Genomic DNA, 12175 nt, shown 5'->3' on the forward strand with positions numbered 1-12175 from the left:
TCTTTGAAATGTTATCTATTGTTTGATCCTTGCTGCCTGACATTGATTGATGAGCTTTACCTGTATTTCTGTGTGTTACAAACCTAATAAAAGCTGTTGAGGAAGGGGTTTGTAATCCTTCTCCTCTGAGAGATTGGCCACCTCTCCTCCCCAAGCAGATCCTGTCGTGGCAGTTTTCTTTTATTCCATGGCGGACGGGGGGACTTGCGGGCAAAGTTGTCCCCACAGTTTTACTACAATACTTGCATATTATGCTTTTATTCTATGATTGATATATGCTCTCAACTTGGAAATGTTGAATGAAATGTTTGTACATTTTAATTTTTAAAGATAATAACAATGTTTTTCCCAAAAGGTGAAGAATAGGTTTACATTAGGGATGACAATGTCTTCTTTTACTACATTTCTAATAAAACTTGAAATTGCCTATCTGACTTTTGACAATGTGATGAGTGAGAAGTGATATTTTATAATTACCCTGATTGTATTTTTTCCAATTTGAAGATGATTGAGCAATTTTTATTGATTATGATTACTTACTTTCTTCAACTTGACTTTTCATCTTCTTTCTAAACCAACAATTTTTTAAATTATTTTTTAGAAAATATATTGAAGTAACACTGGTTAATAGCATTATGTACATTCAGATGGATGTACAACACTGTAATTCTGTACCTGTGCACTCTGTTGTGTGCTTGCCACCAAAAGTGTGGTTTTCTTCTGTTAGAACATATTCGACTCCCTTTACCCAATTTACTGACCTCCACCCATTTCCCTCTCAGGTTACCACTATTCTATAGTCTGTAGCTGTAGGTTTTTTTGCAAAATAACAAAAGAAAAAAACGGGGAAGAAGGATTTACCAACCATAAAATAAACATATTATAAAGTATCTTTAATTAAATGAATGAACCACTACTTTAGAATGAGAAAAATATACCAATGAAGATAGAAGTCCAAACTATGTTTTGACAAATTAGGTTATGCCAAATTCTGTTGGCTTCGGTCATTTATTTGTGTATGCGTGTGAACTTTAGTATTATTGTACTTCCTCGCTCTGGAACAACCACTAAAATTTTATGAAATTTCTCTATTAATTTGGAGACTGTTACAATCCAAGAAAATGTCATGTCTTTTAATTCATTCAGATCTAATTTTATATCATTCAGTGTATTTTATGTTTATTATTTAGGTCTTTAGTTTTTTTTAAATTAAATGTATCTGAAGTATTTCTCAGGTATTCTCACATTGTATATAATATCATCTTTTACAGTTTTATTATTAAGCATTTATTAAAAAAGAGTGGTGGGTAATATATTTATCTTATGATTAACTATTTTAACAAAGTTTCTTACTTCTAATCAACTTTCATTTCTTAACATACTTAGAGTTATTTTTAGGAGTGATCTATATTTACAATGAGAATATATTTGCTCCAATATTCCAATATTTGTACATGCATTACTTTTTCTTTTCTTGAATTAAAAAACTGTGATAAATAAAAATAGTAATGGAGGACAACACATTCTTGACCTTGACTTTTTAAGAAAAATGGCTTCACTGTTTTGTAATTAAAAATAAATCTGTTCTTGTCCTTTGTTGTTACTTTCTATTAATTTTTGTTTCATTTACAATTCTTTAAAGTTAACACTGACATAAACACATTGTTTATTTTTTAATTAGTTTATGGAATGAATTATAATAAAGAAATTATTATTATAACTTTATAACAAAGAAATAAAGTAATTATATTAATGAAATATAATTACTTTTCTAGAATATTAATATCCAGCTGTATTTAATTTTATTAAACTTTTAAAAATGCTTATTTCCATATTTATTAATAAAATATTTTATGTCTTTCCTGTCAATATTCTCTTTATCAGAAACAAGTTATACTAAATTTATAAACTTGATTGGAAGGGTTCATTTTCTTTCATCTGGATTAATTTACATTGAACTGCAAAATATCTTGCCAAAGGAATAATTAAATGTTCATCACTTTACAATTTGTATCGAGTTTGTGTATTACATTTTATTTTTATTAGATCAGTTTTTATATTTTATATTTAGCTATATATTTATATTGAATAGTAATTGAGATTTGTTGCCATAGATTTTTGTTTAATTCATAACTGATTCTTTTACATTTTTATATTTATTTTTGAGCATTTTTCTTAGTCCTAAACTTAGATTGGTACTCCCCTTAATTCAAAATATTTAACCCTAAGGAATTCATGTTTTACTAGTAATTTATTTATTTATTTATTTATTTATCTACCTATCTATTTATTTATTTATGTTTTACCATTCTGTTACAGTTATTCTAATCTTTTCCTCCTGGCTCTCTCCTGCCTCACCCACAGTCAGTCTCCACCCTGTTGTGCATACCCCCGGATCATCCATTCATGTTCTTTGACTATACCCTTCCCCATCTTTCTCCCTGTCTCCCTTTCCCCCCACCCCTCTGGTCACTGTTAGTCTGTTCCTTGTTTTTGTGCTTCTGGTTCAATTTTGATCTTTTGTTTATTTTGTTTACTAGGTGTTGTAGGTGAGATCATGTGGTATTTGCTTTTCCCCAGCCTGGCTTATTCCATCCATGCTGTCTCCAAGGGTAAGAGCTCCCTTTCTGCTGCATAGTATTTCATCTTATAAATGTACCGCAGTTTTTTGATCCACTTGTTTACTGATGGGCACTATTACTTTAAAAGAACTAAATTTATATTTATTAACTGTTGGTACATTAAAAAATGTTTAAACTCCCAGTTTTTAATTATTGTTTTTATTCATATTCACTTGATTATTCTGTTTCTTATTTAATTTTTATAATAAATAATGTCTCCTTTATTTTCCATCTTTAACTTTGTAATATCAAAAGCAATCAAGATATTTGAAAATATATGTACATTTGTTCCACTGTTTCTGTTTTTTAAAGATTTATTTATTTATTTTTAGACATAGGTGAAGGGAGGGAGAAAGGGAGGAAAAGAAACAGAAATATGTAGTTGCTTCTTGAGCGCCCCCACTGGGGACCTGGAACCCAGGCATGTGCCCTGACTGGGAATCGACCGGACACCCTTTGATTCGCAGACCTTTTAATAGTATATTTTATTGTATTTTCCCATTCCTGTTTGTTCTCTTATACCTTCTTTCACTTTACTCTCCCACTCTACCACAATCACTGTACTATTAGAAGTTTTAAAGAGAAAACCAAAGGCCCAAAATGGCATCACTTGTGTTAAAAATCAATTATACCAACCTATATTTAATACTTGACACGATGACAGTTTTACCTTCTCCCAGAAATACAATATCAATCAGCCAGTCTGACATTTCCTGTTGGCAACAATGAGGTAATCTATTACACAGGCCCTCTCCATTTCCCTCATCCTACAAAAGGAAGAGGCAATCTGTATGATAAAGATCCCTTCTTTTTCTCTTCCCCCCAACAAACAAAAGGAATAGAAAAAGAAAGCAAGAAATCCAGGTCCAAAAATAATCTTTTCTTTCTCTTGTTAATGGCTCCCTTTCCTCCATCCATTTTAATAAAAAAATAAAAACAAAAAATTCCATTTTGTGAAGTCCCTCTGAGTGCCCTTCGAGTTGCCAGATGGCATGCTACTCAACTCGTGAACTGCTTACTAAAGCCAATTAGACTTTCAAATTTACTCAGTTGAATTTTGTTTATCAGTAGTTTATTTTAATTTTTACTGCTTTCTAAATAGATGGCAATTTTAACTTAGGTTTTATCTTTGATAAATGAGATATTTCATAACATTTCACAATTATCACAAAATTTATTTTCATCTTTTTATTAATCACTTTTACTATTGAATAAATATAATTTATAGTGTTGTAGCTTATAAACTTTTCTAAATATTAAAATTGTTGCATATTTTGTTCTTGGTACTTAGCTACAGGGTCCATTTTTATAAAAGTTCCACACACATAATGGAAAAAAGAATGTTCTTTCTTTTCAGGATTTTTACACACACACACAAATATACACACACACATCTATATGTGTATATATATATTACTTGTATTTAAATGTCTTGATTATATAATTATATCAATTTAAAATCCTTTCTATATGCTTTGTTACTTTTTTATTTTCACAGAATTGTATTGAAATTTTCCAATAGCATTATGTTCAAGTTCATGTAACTTTTCTTGTTCACAGCGGCAGTAGCTATTTTTAGTTGTCTCTCAGAATTCAATACATCCCCCTTCAAACATGGTTTACACTACTGTGATATTCGGATTTATAAGGATGACCAAAATATATTTTTCACATATACTTGGTCTTCACCCAGAGGGGAACAGACACCATTCTGTTTCCAGAACTCTGTGAGAGCTTCTAAGGATCTTTAAGATAGAAACTGAGAATAAATTAGGACATTGTGTTTGAGAGACAGACTGGTGTTCAGAATGTAATATTTACTTCTTTCCAGAGGCAGTAACTGAATTATGGAATTTTGCTTCTTTTCTTTGTAGGGGCAGAGTTGGAGCGCAGAGGAAGATACGGATAATCATCTCTTTGTTACCGAACAAGAGGAGGTCCGAGGGAGGGGCAATACAATATTTGGCCCACCTAGGGATGCCCCAAACTGCTACAGAACAGGGGCCCCTCCCAAAAACAAAATACTAATATCTACTGGGCTCTTCTGTCTGCCACCAATTGGAAAGACATCTCTCAATGCCAGAGATTTGTGAAAAGGAAACAAAATGTTTATTTAATGCTATTCAGGCCTAAGGCCACCACTTAAATAGCAAAGTCCTTTAGGGTATACACCTATACCCACACAGTGCTCCCTTCTCCCACTGTCCCAACTCCGGGTACCGTAAATCAGGAAAAGAGCACATGTCTATGTTGCAGGCCGCTGGCACTGTCAGCTGTGTCACTGTGCAGGATCTCGAGTTAATCCAAAGTACTGTGGTACCCTCTCATGGTCCACTGGCAAGAGTCCTTTGTACCCAGTTCCAGTCAAAGTCTCTCTTGCTTTTTCAGGCCCTGCGGCCACAGGGGGCACCCCAAAGCTGCGTGGGCCTCTTCTACCAAAGCTGCAGGAGTCCGCACTCCACCAAAAGCATGTGGCTTTCTTCTTCACCTGGCTGCAGGGATCTCCATTCTGGCAAAGCTGCGTGGTTCTTCCCTTTCACCTGGGAAAGAGGGGGTCCGCACCCTGCCAAAACCACGTGGCTCCCTCTTTCACCTCACCAAGAGGGGGTCCTCACTCTGCTGAAACCGCATGGCTCTCTCTCTCATCTGGCCAAGCGGGGACCCTTCGTGTCCAGGAGCCAGTCCTTTCCAAGCTCCCACACAGGCCTTCTCACTCAGGAGCGCAGCCCCTAGTTTCCATCTTGAGTCCCCAAGCCCTTCTCACTCAGGAGTGCAGACCTTAGTTACATCCTCCTGAGTCCAAGCTCTCCTCACTCTGGAGCCTAGACCCTCGTTGCCTTTCTGAGTCCACGCCCTTCTCCCTCAGGAGTGCAGCCCCCCCCTTCCATCCTGAGTCCCTGCTACTCCCTTCTTCCTGGCTCCAAACTTGGCCACAGCTATTTAACATATCTATGAAACCAGTTAAAGGTTATAGATATGTTAAATAACTATTCCAGAGGTTAGCTGCAAAACTATTGCTATGCAAAACAGCTCTCAATGGCCCTGCTCCATTCGTTTCTTCCCCCTGGGGGGAGGTGTGAGGACATCTTATATGTCTCTCCAATATTCCTATACACTTTGAATTCTGGACACCATTCCAAATCTTTTTTTGGGGGCCCCCCCTGGCTGCACCCTGTATCATCTTCACTTTCCAAAATACCACAGCTCAGTCTCTTAGTTACAGTTTAGATAATCGGATTATACAATATCGAGTTATCTAAAGCAACAATTATATTTTGGTAAATGATTGAACATAATATTTCATCTTAAAGATGAACAATAGCTAACTTAGAAGATGAATATGTCATAGAAGTGGAAAATTACCAAACCAGAGATCTGATAGACATACATTCATCCATGCAAATGGTTTTCTTACTATGTGCTCCACGCTGGAAAAGCCCTGTCTATGTAGGTGACTGCTAACCGGGAGGAGAAAAGCTATGGAACTCAAAGCCATAGCTTTGATCCCTTGATTCATAAAGAATCTAGATAGACATTAGTTTAGTAATTGAGGAAAAGAGCAATTGTTTCACAGTTATTCAAACATTTTTAGCATCAGTCATGCATCTATAGCATGTATATGCATGTACACACATACATACACAGGCATGTATGTGTGATGTGTGTTTGAAGTGTGTGTATATGTGTGAACATGTGTGTGTTGGTGTAAACCAGTCATAGCTTATTGCCTATCCTAATAATTTGAGTTTCTTAAATATTGATTCGTGCACAGTTCATTGCATTTATTTGTCAAATTTCGGTATCGTATAGATCTTTACATATGTTTTGCAGCACGGTTCTCAACTTTACACTTTGGCACGTTAGACTACATGAATCCTTGTTGTGGGAAGGGGGCTTTTATGTGTATTGAGATGTTTGGTAGCACCCCTGGCTGCTATAGATACTAGTAGTGGCCAACCTCCTAGCTGTGACAATGAAATATTTTTCCAGACGTTGCCAAGTGTTTCATGGGGGGCAAAGTGCCTGCATTTAGGAACCACAACTTAGAGGAAACAATTCAATAAAAGAAACTTGCGGAGACTGGATCAGCATACACAGCTTTTCTATAAATGTGTAATATAATTTTAATATTATATATTGCCACATTTTAAAATATATTATTTCTCATGGGTCCAGAGTCAAACTTGAGAAATATGATAAGTAATTTAATAGAATTCATATAAAATAAGGTAAAAATTATTACTATATTCTTCTACTTTGAAAATTCTACTTAAATTCATTGGCAGTTTGTAATGAGTTTGCAGTTATCAGTTATTAATTGTCTACAAAGAAGGGTATGACAATAAATATACATTCTGTATTAAATTTCAAAATGTTAGATACATCTGCAACTTATGTAAAATTTCTTCTATACACAAAGGAAGTGGTAATAAAGAACATGAACTTAAAACGTTTAAAATAAAGCTTATCTAATTTTGAAAATCTTTTCGAATCATGTGGTACTTTGATACTATATGCATGAATTCTTTATAAAACCCTTCACTGTGTTGTTGGAAGTTTCAAAGGCATGTTGAAAGAGAATGAAATTATCAAGTAGTATTACAGCTTGTTCTTATATTTACATTTATCTTGAAAGAAGGCAATTTGCTTCTTTTTTCTTTCTTTTTTTGTTGAGGGCCTAAGAGAACTATACATTTCACGAATGTACATTCAGTTTAGAATTTCCCTTCATGCTGTGACTAGACATTGTCAACTCACTCTGCAGTAGCTTTATCTCCTGCAGAGGAAGTGGAAATAAGCCTGCTCCACATTCGTCTCTGCTTAAACGTATTTTCTCTTTTACATTCACATGGCAGCAGCAACACACACACACACAAACACACTTGCTGAGAAGAATAACCTCCATAATAATCACTTCCAAAATCTGCTAAACAGATCCTCTTATGTCTACCCAGATGGTGAAAAAGAACCAAGAACGCTTCCAGACAGTTGTTATTGTTAATCTCTGGAAGATTTCAACATGGAAACATACCTGCCCTAAGTATGCATCAACTGTGTGAGTTTAAAATAGATTTTTAATATATTGACTAAAAGTAGGACAGTGAACTTTTGGTGTATTTACTCTTCTGTTCTCACAGAACTATTGAACTTTACTGGTATGGGAACACAAATATGCAACACAGCCTTTCTTGAGAACTAAATAATCAACATTTACTGCAGCTTCGCCCTGAGCTGCTTCTAACTTCTCAAATTCCTACAAGTTTTATTTTAATGGGTTTAAATACAAAACTGGGGATGGAAAACAGGCATGAAGGGCAAGAATGGAACTTTATAGAAGAGTCGAGAAAACAAATTTCATTTCCATTTGTGAAGAAGTGAGTAGTAGCTGAAAGAAGCAAGACCCCAAGAGCCTTTTGATGTTTAAAAACAAGGTGATGAGTCTTTTTAAAGAGATGGTAACATTTGGAAGTTATCTGGATAATTTTCTGACCAAGGCTGTTGTATAAGTTGAAGCACAACTAATTAAAATGTGGGAAGAGAACCAAAAGAATATAATTTGTCTTGCTAAGGTAAGTCACTGGGAATTCATATTTTAAAACAAGACTTTGTTATTATTAAAATAGAGTCTTCATTAAGAAACTGATTTGTGTTTGTTATTACCATTACCATGTGAAATGTCACATTTAAGTTAGAAAACATCTTTACACACAAACACACACACGAAACATGTATGAAGAGAAAGATGGAAGGAGAGAGAGAAATAAAAAGGGAGAGGCAGAAAAAGAATCAAATAATTATTTTTTCCTATTTTATTGTGTATTGGTTTTAGTTGTATAACTTAGTGGTTAGAGAATCCACTAAGAGGCGAAAGGAATTACATAACTTTCAATGAGTCTCTATTCTGCCATTCTTTTGACCAACTCCTAATGGTTACCATATATAATCTATCTTTCATTTCATAAATATTCTAAATCACCAATAATATTTGGAGTCTTCTAAAAAGAAAACTGTGAGGTCCTAAATCCCTAAGATACATTAATTTCTTGGGAATAAAAAAGCAAACAACTGTACCAGTTAACAAAGTACTAATTTTAATGAAATAAAGTATTTAAGCGAGAACTTTACTCTTTCAGTTAAGTGTGGCATATATGTGCATGGTATTAATATTTTTCATTGTTAATTATACCACTATGTATGTGCATAGTATTAATATTTTTCATTGTTAATTATACCACTATGTCTATCAATTTTTTTAAAAGTGTTTTCCACAGGAATTAATCTTAAACTAATGTCAAGCACCATTCATGACCCAACACCGAGGTTCGGTGCACCCCAGCTTGTCATTTCCTCAGTGACAACATAAGCTACAGCAATCAGTCTAAACCACTCACCTCTTCCTCTCCAAGGCATAGGAAGGATACATAGTAATGGAAAAGGAACAATAAAATTAAACATTATGAAATTAAAAATAAAATAATCTAAACCATTTAACTTTGATCTCTCTTCAAATATCTGAATATTTGAACAGTTATGCCATTCCTGTGCATATGTTACTGTGAACATTGAATAAACACCTCTGATGTCTTCTTTTTATTATCATCTCTCGCATCATACCTACATTTTTTTTTCTCCCCACAAGATTAAAAACTGGTCTGGCAAGGAAAAAACCTTATTGAAGGAAGAAATGAGTGGGTCATACAGGTTCCTTTTCAGTGTGTAATGGAGGAGAAATGGTGGGAATAGGGCCAATAGTGTTGTCCAATTTTATATCATACCATACTTAATTCTGGCACTCCATTTGCTCTAGTTTAATGTCTAGTTAACTTAAAAACAAAATACAGAAATTATTACATTAAAGATACAAAATTTAAAAGGGTATGTATTTACTTAGTAGACATTTATTTCATGTACATAAACAATTTAAAACACGTAAAGCACAAATGGCTGAATAAAGGTCTGTTTATCCTCACTAGTAGTAAAAAAAATTCTTCAAAGGTAAATAGTGTTAAATTTTAAATTCCTTATAAAATATTATGAGGAATTACATACTATTACTTAAAACCTGACTTACCACTTGCTACATGTATGAGCACGGGCATGTAACTAAGCCCCAGTATCTTCCTCCGTGAATTGGGTTTGGTAATACCTTTGAGTGGCATTGTTCAATAATGGTGTGGAATGTTCTGTGATGATGGAAATGTTTCAGTATTAGCCCTGTCTGATACAGTAGCCAATAGGCACGGTGGTTATTGAGCACTTTACGAGTGCGACTAGTGATCCTGAAGAACTAAATTTTTCATTTAATTTAAATTTATATACTCATATGTGACTACTCTATTATTCAGCATAGATTTGGAGGATTTACTGACCTTATTAGGAAATTGTATTAGTTTATTAAAATAATATCTCATTGCTTCCTCATAAAATTAACAAATATTAAAAATATTACTCAGTGTTGCCAAGGGTACAGTAAGAAAATCTTTCTAATAAAATTATTATAAATGTGTGTATTTACACTATATTAGAAAGAATTGGTAATATGTACTAAAAGTCTTATGTGAATATGTTCTGACTTCATAATTTCACTTCAAAATATAACCCAGAAAATAATTTTCAGACCAAGACTTTTCACAACCAACTTTCATTTTAGGAATGAGATTAATCAGTTGCTCTAAGAACTCATTAATGCATTGTATCTGCAAAGTATCTGACAATATGAACATTGATCTATAATTAAATTGAGTGCCTACAGGTTGGCCCAGGTTGATGTGAGTTGTGGTGTAGTAAAATACAACAGAAATAACAACTATACACTGGCAGCGTGAAAAAAAGACATTTCAGTTCTCGTGTCAACTAGTTGTATGCCTCTGAGAAAGTCAAATGGGTCTTCCTTCCTCATTTGCAAAAATAAATGGTAAGCAGTCTATACAAGGCACTACAGTTTTATAATTCTATATCACTTGGTGTTTTTCATTCAAAGCCATAAACAAGTATAAAAAAATAGTTTTGTTGCTCACCTGCCACAGTTGTATTTAATGGAACCTAGTGTGATAATTATTTATCCTGAGGCAAAAATGTTTTTAAGTAAGTTTGATTTTTCAAATGCTCTTTTAGAGAACACTGTGGTGCATGATCAAAGGGAGGGAGAGAGCACTTGGACTGATCTGGTAGTAACATACAAGGGAAACTCCTTGGACTGGAGCATTAGAATGAGAGCCCCAAGGCACACTCAACAGTCAAAGGAGGAATGAGCTGGACAACAGAGCAGATAAAATATTAACCATGGTGAGAACGTGGTTATTTCTATAAGAATTAGATCAAGATAAAGTCAAAAAGGAAGGTTGTGCATTTAGATTTTACTCGTTTGAACTGGAGTTAAACTGTAAAGTGAAGCCCCAGATTACCTGTAGAAAATGTTGGGGGGATGAACTTGCATGCAGAAGTATTTCTGATATAATCACTATATTACATATGTATATGTGATATTTATATTTAAAACCAAACATTAGATTTGAACTTCGGTGACAGAGGGTGTGATGCAGCTTATAAACTATGAATGTGAGAAGGAAGAGGGGAAATTGTGAAGAAAAGAACATATTTTTAAAAAAATAAAATCAGTGTCACAAGATTGCTAAGGAAAATGAAGATTTGAATCTGTAGAAAGAAGTCAGGTAAATTTTTGATATGCACCATGCATTTCCCCTGGGATCAAAATTCTAATCATTGGGGCTGATGATATTTTTACCCTCACAATCTAAGTTATTAAGAAGTCTTGTTTTGTAAACACATCTAAACCAGCAGGATCCATCTAGGCAACTAATATGGTTACATCCAATAAGTCAAACATGAGATATGGTCATTCCACTCATGGTCATCACCCCAGTTCCTCTAACCCTACGTCACATCTCACTGCCTTTCCAATCTCACCTTGATGAGATCACAAACAGTGGATTTGTAACACATTGGATCTCACTCCCTATCCTTTGCTCTTGCCCAAACAATTTTGGATTTCGGTTCCTATGTTAAGCTGTATTGTATCTATTCTGTAAATATTTCTGATTAACCTGATTATTCGCTCATTCTTTATTGGCTACCTAAGGTGGGGTATTATATAGGAATTGTCCTCCATGTTCTAAAATTCTGCCCAGAACATTAGCACAGGGTGTCGGCACTCAACGTGATTCCAAATATACCTCAGTTGCTCCAGGAGCCATATCCATATCCGTGCTCTAGGACCTGTTCCGCTGGCCATGGATTTCAACCTACAAAATACAAACTGACCCCATTTAGGCAAATTGTATCTTCTTTTCCAGAATTTCAGACTGGAACAGAGATACAGACATTGGGACTCATGGTATCTGGGGCATTAGAGATAAGTTGGCACCTGAGTGATTCCTATGAACTTATATGGCTGAGGTCTCAGTGCTGCTCTGGATCTTGTCCTGGCCAAGGCCTTCATGTTCTACTTTGCTTTTGTTCCCTGAGTTGAAACTTCCCAATGAAATTGCCAGTAATGTTAATTTTCTTATGCCTTCCAAAGGAAGTGTCAACCA

This window comes from Artibeus jamaicensis, unplaced genomic scaffold, assembly GCF_021234435.1.
Source record: "Artibeus jamaicensis isolate MK-2021 breed Jamaican fruit bat unplaced genomic scaffold, CSHL_Jam_final contig_388, whole genome shotgun sequence".
Taxonomy (NCBI): Eukaryota; Metazoa; Chordata; class Mammalia; order Chiroptera; family Phyllostomidae; genus Artibeus; species Artibeus jamaicensis.